Here is an 11,942-nt window from a genome sequence, read left to right as displayed (position 1 = left end):
TACAATTTGATCACATAAAGCATCTCAGATCTACCTTGGGTTCAAAGCAGTAATGTTAGAAGTCTTGCTTTAACCTCCTCATTCTCCTTTTAAAGTAAGTAAAAATAAGCATTAAAAATTCATTAATTGTATTTCCTAAATATTAGCCATATAGAAACTAAACCAGCCAACTTGGCTTAGAGCTCCCTTCTGCTGTTACACTAGAAAGGTTTGCATTCTGGATATCCATAACTTCACACTACAATGGAACCCACCAGGTACTGCTACTTTTCTGATTTATGTAATATTTTTTTTTAAATGATAACATTATGTATAAAATTCCTACATTTCTTAACTTCTTTTGCAGATCCAAATATTTATGCAGTAAATATTCTAGTACTTCAATGCTCACTATTCTTATTCTGATATGTAAATACTTACTATTCTAACACTTAAATAATCAGAGGAAAATACAGCATCAAAATACATGTTTATTTCTGATAAATTAAAAATATATATGACATTGTTTCATAAACAATGAGACTTTAAAACTTAAACTCATTATCTAGTGACAACTTAAGTTCCTTTTGTTATTACGAAGTAGAGTTCAAAGTAACATGCCTGAAAATCTTGGTTTAAATAAATCAAGATCAAAATGCTTGTAATAATTTCCAGGCACAGTTGCAGCCCAAACATTCCAAGGGGGACAGATGACATGCGAAGAAAGAACGAGGAAAATCTAAATTAATATCCTCCAAAAAGTCATTTTAAAACTGAGTATTGTGTAAAGTTCTGCAGAAATCACAGGTGAATGAACAAGTGATGGAGGGAAGATACAACACAACCCAAACTGCAAACCACAACAAGACTAAGTAAATGGAGGCCCATTACTCTTTCAATTCAAAAGGATGCATCTGTTAACAGTAATGGAACCCCAAGCACATATCTGCTCTTGGGTCGCTCCAAAAGCAATGCTTTCTATTTATTTCCATGGAAACTACAATATACACAAAGAGTGCAATAACTCTTATTAGAGATACAAAATGCTATTTTTCAACATAGTCAGCACCATTAGTCATGCATTTTCCATCAGTGATGAACAAGAGCCTGCATGGCACTGCTTCAGAGCTGTGATGCATGTCTGTTGCCAATTTCAGACTTAGTGCTTCACTACAAACCCAGTGCTCTGAGCCAAAAGTGCCCCCAGCTCATTGCGTAGCCACTGCACAGCAAAGTGCAACACTAGCATCAAGCAGTAGCAGGAGTTAATCAGTGCGCTATAATCACTAAAAAGAAAAATAAACATTCTGGTATATTTGATGAAATAAATGAAGTATTAATGATCAACATTCACTATGAAGAGCTGAAGTATTTCATAGGGCTCTCCCTTTTGGATGAATTCACAAGAATTAAATTCCACTTCCACTTTTTGCTTTAATACTTTTCTTGTTCCTCTCGAGCAGTACTTGAGAGTACTTGAGTTCTCTTGAGAACTGAGTTTGGAATCAGTTACCACTCCGTTATTTCATAACCACACCTGAGGAAGCTCAGCATAACAATATGTCACCGTGGGATAGCATGAATAATTTGACAATGTGATATAAATGAGGCAAAGATGGAGCATTTATCCAGAATCAATCTGGAGCTGCAGGGGACTCTCCCTTTCCTTTTTTCATCCTTCTTTAAAAAAAAAAGCGGGAGATAACCAAGCATGATTTTCTTTCCTGTAGACAATCCAGGAAGCAGTTTGTAGTGATTGATTTTGGGGGAAAAAAAAATAAAAAATAAATAAAATCACTGTTAATATGCAAAAGCTTTAACTGGTTTTGCAAATGCAAATTTTGTATTGTACTGTACCTACTTCATTACCAGATTAAACAAATCGCAGGAAGTCTCCTTTAAAATTTATTTGTATTTTTAAGTGTTGTGTTTTGGTTGTTGGTTTTTTTTTTCTTTGTTTTTGTTTTTTTTTGTTAACGGAAAGTTTATATTCTTTCCTTATCAACAAGAAAGAGCTCTAATGGATGTATCAAGCTGACAGACGTTATTTAGCTTTGTAAAATGCTAACAAAAAATGCTGGGAAATTTATTTTAAAAATAGGACTTTGCCGCCCCCTAGTTGTCAATTTCCAGACTGTGGGAGAGGACAGAAAAAATCAAAGGTATGCCCTGGCAGCCCCAGGTATTTCTCAGAATACTGAGTAAGGCTCAACTATGTAATTTGCCTTGATCTTAAGTGGAAAATCAAATTCAAGTTCATCGTCTCAATTTATTTGCTGTAGTTGATGGAATGCTACAAAGGTCTAAGGCGAAAAATAGATAGATAAATAAATAAGCAAATCAGCTCTTTTGCTTATGATTAAATACAGTGCATGACCATAATGAGAAGAATTTCTAAAGGCTCACAGTTGCATGCTGCTCAGAGCAAACACCCCTGAGCCACTCACCTGTTGGTTGTCCAGTGCAGGGGCTGAGTGTGACTTCCTCAGGCCAAAGCCTTTCCTTTCCTCTTAAGTGTCGTGCCTTGTCCAGCATACACAGAAAAATGGCCAGGCTTCTACCTCTGCTTTCTCTTGCAGGAGTGCACAGTCCTTTTACTTTAACAGGCAGTACTCTTCACACATTCTGGGTCCGTTTTGCTCCATCAGGCAAGACCTGCAAAAGACATCAGATGGAATCAGCCTGAGCCCCTGCTTCGTTTTCTTTTTGATGTACGAAGAAGTGCTGAACATCTCCAGTTGCAAACACCCAAGATGAGGAAATCTGTTCTTCCTTACTTCCCTTCTTCTATCAGAAACACAAACCACACTTGCGCTGACCACCGGTAATGACTATGGGATCAGCACAACCATTACAGCACCAGTAATCAGAAGCTAAACATTGTTACTTACATGGCAACAACTTACACTTTTTTTTTTTTTTTTTTTTTTTAAACTTAATAGTGCATTAGTTTCTCCTAATGCCCACTTAATTAGAATATGAGAGGAAAACCAAGTCCTCAGCAGCCTACCCATCCCACTTCTCACTGAAGAACACAGAAAGATTTAAACTAATGTCCCTCATTAGTTTATGAGTTTATACAACCCTTAGTTGTATAAAATGGGGAATCTGAGGCAATGCCCTCAGTAGCATGGTGGTTAAAAGCTAGCGGGACAATAAAATATAAAATAAAGCACTAAGGAAACAACTTCCATTGTCTTTCATCTCACTTTTTGACAGAAAGCTATCAGGCAAAGGTAGGTGTACAAGGAACACAGCGAAGGTCCACTGCGTTTTAACAAAGCCCTAAGGTACGTCCTGCATGCTGCAGTACACCAAGTCACAGGTCTGTATTTTAAAACATTCAGCATCTCAGGAATGCAAATGCAAGCAAGATACATTTTATTTCCTCTTTGATTTTGAGAGCTGGTGTGAATGAAGTCAAGGAAAATACACTTCTTCAGGTAAACCATTGGTTTTACCTTCTGCACAGAGCCCACTGGTCACACAGCTTTAATGGCTTTTGCACTCATGATGTTAACCACCACTAGACCAGATTATTAACAAAAGATAAGAATCTTCACAAATGAAGTTGTTTTTCTTGGGCTTTAACAGCAAAATTTCTGAGGTGCTTGGCAGAAAGCAGCTGACAGATGCAAGAACACACACTAACCAGTGAGAGGCAAGGCCTTTTCTGGGTCATGCTCAGGCGCTGCTCTCGGTGAAGCTGACACATCAACATTGATCATCCAGGATTACAACAGGCTCTGCTGCCTATCGCCACAAAGGACAAAGCCTCTGGGAAGATCTCCTGGGATCTCTATGCTATTCACACTGCTGCACAGAAAGCACACCAGCAGGCTCCAAGACAAAACCTTAAGGCAGGCAGCCACATAAACCCAGTCAACTGGATTTTGTGGCATGGTTTATTGTTGGAGAGAGTTTTTTCCATGTTGTGCTTGTTCTCACAGCTTCCTATTTATGCAAGCTGGAAAATAAAATGTGTGGCTTTCAAGAGGAACTGAAAACTGGATTAATTTCACATGGCACTAAATAAAAATTTCTGAACAGAAAACACAGAGAGCCATTTGGGAAACATGCGAGCTACACCTGAACAAGCACTGCTTTTGCTCAAACAAAAGGAGTCACAGTAGTTAAATGAAAGCTGTCTACTTCAACAAGTAGGCTTCTCTATTCCAAACGTTCTGGAGTTGTTAAGTTACAGAAATAAGAAAGTACTTGATTCCATCACTGGGCTTACTCTGCTGGAACCTCAGAATAATTCCAGCTGCTTTATGAGCTGGAATTCCCTCATCTCCAAGAGAGAACTTGAGCTATTACTAATTCCTGCAAACATGAAAAAACATTGGAAGTGCTAAATATAAGCAGAGAACCTGAGACCTTTATGGAGTTACTTTTAAAGCAACACTTCTCTTTCCATCAAGGTTACTGAAGTTAGAACTATAATAGTTCTACGGATTATTGCTAGGGTGACATCTAGCAAACACTCCACATTCACACAAGTTTGCAGCAATGTTAACAGTTGCTGATCAGCATTCTTTGTTGTAATTTACATTTAAATATATTTTCTATATTTAAATATTGTTTCTACACTTAAAAAGAATAAAAAAAATATGAGAAATCCAAGAACAGAAATGGTCAAACAAATACAATGGAAGAGAAGCCAGAGAAGCAGAAGGGAAGCTAAGCTGGTCTTTATATATAATATTGACATCAACATACTAATTAACATCTGGTTAACATGGATGAGATGTGGAAAGAATGAATACCAAAAGGAGAATCCCCACAATGTTTGCAGTTGTGGACATTCTTGATGATATTCCCAAGAAATTCTGCACCCTCCAGTACTTACAGCAGGGCTTCACTTGAGTACTACCACTGGTTCTCTGGAGTACTAAAGATAAGCAGAATAAAGCAAGTGAAACCTCTGAGGAAGAATGTTGAGGAGATTTAGGAGTATCATTACAACACCCTCCATGGCTTGGAGAGGAAGAAGAAAAGATTCGGAATCGAGCAAAAGAAAGGAACATATCCTATCCAAGATGTAGGATTTAGCTGCCTCTGATTTCACCACGATGCCTCCATGTATTTCCAGAGAAATCGAGTAAATATTTACAGTATGGGGCAGAAAGCAAATCGACAGCCATTGTATCCAGACAGTTATCAGGCAAGATTCAAATTCTGAACAAAGAAGGAAGCTGTTGATTTCTGCTTGAAATAAGGTCTTTCTGCAAGAATAACACTTTAAGAAAGCCAGCTTGCTGCATTTTGAACTTCCTGTGCTAGCTTACCTTTTACAATTTAAGCATCTCATTTCAAAATTCACTTCAACCTTTCTTTTAAACCATTCTGTATAGAGAGAAGCCTCCATTAGCTTGGATAAAGCCTTTGTGAGCATTTTTTGAAAGAAATAATTATTTTCTGACCAATCTGTTAAATGGAAGCAGCCTAGTTCTGTTTGCTGAACTCTTTATGTTGATCGTCTCTAGCATCCTAAAATCATATGGCTGTGGATCTCTAGATAAAAGGTATCTCTTGAGAACAGTAAGGATAAAAGAAAGACAAATGAACGTTGATGCAAAATTCATTGTAGCTGAGACTACATTAATTCCATCAGACATTTACTCAAGTATTGTAAAATCCTTACAGGCTGACCATACAAGAAACAGATTGAAAACCACAAATGCAGAGCTGTCTTTACAGAGAAGTCTCAAACACAGGTCAGATCTGACTGTATTTTCACTGGTTTGTCCTCTGGAGTAAGCTACATGTTCTGACAGATCAGCATCCCATTGCCGTTATGGAGTTGTGCAAAATATTATCTGTTCTGAAGGATGTGAGAATCCAGTGTGAAATTATACACGAAAAGTAAAATGGTTTTGCTTCGTTAAAATGAAAACTTATTTTCTTTATGGATTATCTTCCATAGAGCACCCATGGTATTGTTCTTCTGATATTACTACGGTGCAATCTGTACTGTAAGAGAAGTGCCGAGGAGCACCCAGCACTCAAGCTAAGCAGGCTGGGCAACACACCGGCTGTGCTGCAGCGGGGGCTCTGCCACTGTCCTCAGAGCAATAAGGACTTCACACAGAGCATTCTGCTCCCATCAAACACACAATTGTTGTTTTCCAATAAAAATACTACTTTCTTCTTCCCCAGAAAACAAGCCACTAAAACAGCAGCAGTTCAATCTACTTTAAAGCTGCTGCAGAAAACAAAAATAGTCTGACAATTGTGTCAGCATTAAATTTGCTTGGATAAGCCAAGTGTAATCAAAGGCTGATAGCATATGTGTAACACCTTGCATTTAAAAATAACCCTTTGCATTTCATTAATCTCATAGTTTAAAACATATAATGGATGCTCATAAGGAGATGAGTACTAGCTTCATAAACCCTTCCTAAATAATTTATATTCAAAATATGTCAGAGATATCGAAATCATAAAAAAATACAATACAGCCAAAATGAATCTAGCTGGAGATTACAAGATCGCAGTCCGTAGGGCAGGGATCATCTCTTGTCTGCACTCTGAAATGCCTGCCAGGCGTGTGGGTGGTGTGAAAGCACAGAGTATAGGGTAACATTTTCATCTGGCATGCGCAGCATAAAGGTCAATCAATCACATTTCTCAAACTATGTCTCTTTCTATTATAACGTCAATGTTGCTATTTCACAGGAACATTTGTAAAACAGCTGCTATTTCAAAAAGTCAGTGTTGCATTTTAATGAAATTGAATAAAAAGGCAGGAAATCCTCAAAATTAGGAAACCTATACAGCTGTCCTCTTTTCCTCTATCCGTTTGACATAGAAATGCAGATGGTGACAGCACTGTGCAGATCTGAGCAGTGAATGCGTCCTTACCGGGCACTCAGATTTAGTCTATTTCTTCTCACTTATAGTTACATTATGCCAGACTTAAGGCATGCTTTATTTACATGCATTCAATCTCCAGTGGGAATTTATATACTGTGCACTGGATAATTCTCTAAGTGAACAACAGTCCGGCATCAAGAAGAGTTTCATACAGAATACAAATAGAAAGCATTAGACGACTACCTCCCAGGGACAGCGCGCTCCTCGGGCTTACGTTGGGGATGAGGATTGGTCAATCTGTTCACCCTCAGGGGCTGTCTGGAATTATAGATCAGGGACCTTATTGTCATACCCCAGCTGCTGCACAAAGCCACTAGAAGAAAGGAGATTTACGAGTATTTCAGCAGCACTGAACCAGGGATACAGAAGCTATACAACTGGGAGTACAGTGGCTCTAAATCTGTAGGCATTATGCAAAAAGAAAATGCAGAATTCGGCATCAAGGGAGCTCTCCCAGAGCAATAGGACATCTTTGTAAATTCTCTAAAGAATAAATTTAACAGTTATTAAAGAACAACACCCTGTTATTGCAGTCACTGAACTTTACATCACAAGGAAAGATGCAAGGGATTTTCAGAAAGACATCTGTCATTTAACAGTGACAGTGACCTCAGTACTGACAAGGAACTCAAATCCCCAGCGATGGAAACAAATTAACCCCTTGGTACATGGTGGATGAGAACTTCAGCAATAGGGCTGCCGCACACTCTAACGGAACATGCTGGGGGAGATTTGACTTTCAGACATGCAAGGCAGAATAGAGCATACTTCCAAAATAATAATTGCTGTACTTAAAGAAAACCCATTAAATTACTTAACATTATTTAAATATAATGCTTTCAAAAGATGCAAAGGAATTTCAGTGGCGGAGATAACTCCTCACTGACTTGAGAGTATTTGAGGGCCAGGCACATCCTTTATGCACACTTACTTCAGTAAGGCAATCATGTCTTACTAAGAGCATATTTGGAATCAGAACTGGAATTCTCCAAAGATCATGCAGTCATTTTGCTGCTAACAACTAGCAGTTAGTAACTGTTAACAACACTGGCTTGCAGCACAACTTGACCTCCTACAGAGTTCTAAGACAACCAATAGAGGAAAAGAAAAAAGTCTGTTCATATGTTCTAGACACTCAGCAGAGTTTTGCAGAAGAAGGATAGGCTACAGCGATTCCCCACCTGATACCATCAGAATGGGATTGCCCAAGAAGATCAAAGGATTAAAACAGTAAAATGCTTCCATTTAAACAGAGCACACTTGAGTCTTTTTTTCTTTTTTTTCTTTTTTTTTTTTTCCCCCCCAATACAGCCATTCTCCTCAGAATAACCTTAGACAAATACTTAAATACACAGTACATTGTGTTAATTCACTCCCCTTTCCACCATGTTGTTCATTTCAATCAATTTTTTGGTACCCCACAGAAGTTCCCAACAATCATGACTTACCTTTATAGCTCTGGGTTAATAGAAAACCATACACACACTGTAAGGTTGTTTGGAATACACATTTCAGAGACATGTGGAAGATGCACAGGGCAAAAATACATGAAGACAGCAAGCTTCCACAATAGAAAAGGCATATTTGAAACAAAGACTCAAGTATTTGGACCTGCAGGGGACCACAAATGTGACCAGGTTATTTATTCCTTGTTCTCCCACAGCACTTGGCATCCTTCAACTCCGAAAATAAAACAGAAAGCCACACTTCTACATGAAGGAAGAACTTTTCAGATTGTAAAGATTCACGGGATGGCAAGTGGTCTTGGGGTCCTGTTGAGAAGCCTTTTCTTCAATCTTTTTGCTTCAGCAGATTTAGGTGCTGCAGTTACCCTCTACATGTTTATTCCTTTTCCTGTGGGCTTAGAAGAATCAAAGTACATGATGAGAAAAGCTAAGATTTGTAGAATAAGATCAGAAGCTCTTTTGTTTCTGATGTTGGACTTCAGTACTTATACATTTATTTTATATAGAAATACTTACATGTTGACTAAATATATTTATAACCAATCAAATCTGTCCAGAGACAGCCAAGTCAAGCTGCAGGACAAAGCATAGTTACAGGTACTTTTAAATGCAACCAAACTATGGAAGCCTAAAAACACACAACAATTTTGGAACTTTACCTCAAAACAATTTAAACAGATGATGATACTTATTTCTCATAACAAATATTCATTACTAGTGAGCCTGCTTTTGTTTTTAAATCTCCTCCCAAGAACTGAAGGACTTCATTGCAGGCTGCAGATCTGAGGGACTTACCATGTCCTTCTTTAAGCTGGGAGAAAGCATCTAGGAGAGATCTCCAATGGTTATGGATATTCTTTAGAATAAGAGTCCTCCCTACAATCCTACAAGCTGAGTAGGTGAGACCTTCATTTAGCTGAAAGAAAAACACTTGAAGAACAGCTCCGGTCCCACCTGGTGCTGCTTAAAAAGAGCAGAAGGTAATTCAGCACCTGAAAAATATTGGAAGATTGGTGTGGCATTTAAAGAGCAGTTTAGGTTTTTTGGTTTTTGGTTGTTTTTTTGTTTGTTTGTTTTTTGTTTTTTAAAGGTAAAACTGTGGGCAGAAAACACCAGGAAAATGCATGCTTCCTATTTCAGCAAGCTGAAAACCAATTCAATTTAAACTTAATTGTATGCACTACAGGAAAAGCCAAAGTAAGAGAAACTGTGGGCATACTTGATGAATTTAATAGCATGAAAGGTTTTAATAGCATGAAGACAAATGCTGCACAACTGTGATAGTAACTGTTCCACAGTTACACAGAGCAGTATGAAAATAAGTATATGCAAAACATCTAGTATATTTGTGTTCCTCCGTCATAACAAATATCAACCACCACAACACACATCCATGTCCCATCAGGGAATAACGACACAAGGTGTTTCCATCACAAATAAAATAGTGTTAGTATCACTCTGCAGGTCAAATCCTTGCAGATTCTGTGTAAAGTAAATCCTCACCTGAAATAGTCCATGTAGTTTTGGCTATCCAGATCAGAGCTACCATATTATCTCTGTTGACTTGATTTAAAATGCTAAAAAATTTACAGTCCACACTCTGGAACAGGACTAGAGAAGGATGTCACCTGTAATCTCAGACCACCTTGTTTTGTTCCCAAGATGCTTAAAGACATCTGAAACACACAGCATCACCTGATAACATTTACTACCAGCCACAAAATTCCTTATCATATCTTTTGATGCCAGCTCCAGGATAGGACCTACTCCTGCCAGCTGCCTGAACTCCAAACACCCGCTTTCCCCAAACCGATTCTCCAGAGAAACACCATTGACAATCAGCCACCATTTGGAGATGAAATGAACCATCAATCACCACATTTCAAGCATAAGTTATCCCACCAATATTTCATTTAATTCACTTGGTCTTTATATGGTCTTTATTCACTTGGTCCTTTATAGAGGGAGGATACAACTATGCTCCCACATCTTTTGCAGTCTTATAAACTGTATCACTCATGGTAATAAACATTCCAAAAATTATTTTAGTCTGTCCAGGTTGCTCCAAAAGTAATGCCTCCTATTTATATCCATGGAAATGACAACAGATACAAAGAGCACAATACCACTGATTGAGAGAGCAAATTCTCAGCGACAAACCCCTTTTTTACAACACATTCTGTCAGCTGCCCCTCTGCTGCCATCTGTCACATGGCAACAAAATGTAATAAAACATTGGTGGAAAGGTTCAACGTCTACCCTGCAACACCACCATCTACTTCTGATGTCATGGGCCAACATCATAAAATAGGAGGCATTGCCTTTGGAATAGTGCGTCTATAGAAAAAAGCAATTATCATTGAAACTAAAACTGGTGGACGGTCAGGAGTTGACACAGAGCTGGTACTTGATGAATGCAAAGGAAACCGGAAATGTCTCTTAACAAGAAAGTGTAAATAAACATACCTGTGTATTCCCTCAGGTGCCCTCATCCAGAACTGCCTAAAACTGTGCACTTTATTTCTGAGATTCTAAAACAAATGCAATCTCAGCTCAGTTTGGAATAACTCAGTGTGTGCACATCTTACCAGGACTATTTATAATGTGGAAAAGGGATCTTCAATCTTTCCATCTGAAATTATTTCCATGCTTTATTACCATGCAGGAAATGGATTGAATGTTGTGAAACACTAGATACAGAAGAGACACAGAGCACTACTAAAAGTTCCTTCTAAAACTACAGAAAAAAAGCAATTATGTCCACTATAATCAGCAGCTGCCTTTTAAAAAAAAGTCATTTAGGCTATCATTTAATATGCTTCATAAATAGAATTGACAATATATAGAAAATCAAATGTTTTAGATTACATGTTAAGTCAAGAATGCATAGGGTTAACAAATCCTGAGGTGACAGCAAATATGACTAGAATAATAATAATAAAAAAACACTTGCAGAAATTTGGGCAGCATCTCAGTTCTCTGAAACATCACAAAAAAAAAAAAAAGTTGCCATGCTAAAACTCATGCCAGTTTCTAGAACAGTTCTTATTAAACTGTCTAGGAAGGAATCAGTGTCATCTTCTCATAAAGCAAGAGATCTAAAGACAGAACACAAAGATGAGCAATCAAGTGACCATCTTCTAAGGCAGAAGGGAGATCATATCCTAAGAAGTATTGCAAATGGGGATCTTATGCTAATCTTAAAAAGGAGAACAATTTTTAAGAGATACAAGGTGTACTCGACTACTTCCAGCTTAGAAAAGCTTAAAATCGAAATAAAAATATTTTAAGCAAGAAATACTATTCAACCAATTGAAAGCTTGGTGTTTTTCAAACAAGCCATGCTAACTAGAAGCAAACAAATCCCACTCTGCCTTGGTCACATGTACATAGCAGTAGTTACAATTTAACATTCCTCAAAGGAAAGGAGCACAAACTGCCTATATGATAACAGTTTGAAAAAAATCCCCACGATGGCTGCAAGGAATTATGCAGTTATTTCTATTAACATTATCATATTTAGATGAAAAGGCTAGGTGTAGTCTGAATGCATAGAAAGAAACAAAAACTAACATCAAACAGTAAGATTAACTTCTAAATAATCATAGCATCCATTAA

Source organism: Tetrao urogallus, assembly GCF_951394365.1.
Source record: "Tetrao urogallus genome assembly, chromosome: 5".
In the NCBI taxonomy this organism is placed as follows: domain Eukaryota; kingdom Metazoa; phylum Chordata; class Aves; order Galliformes; family Phasianidae; genus Tetrao; species Tetrao urogallus.
The sequence above is the reverse complement of the archived record's forward strand: the minus strand, read 5'-3'. Positions refer to the sequence as shown.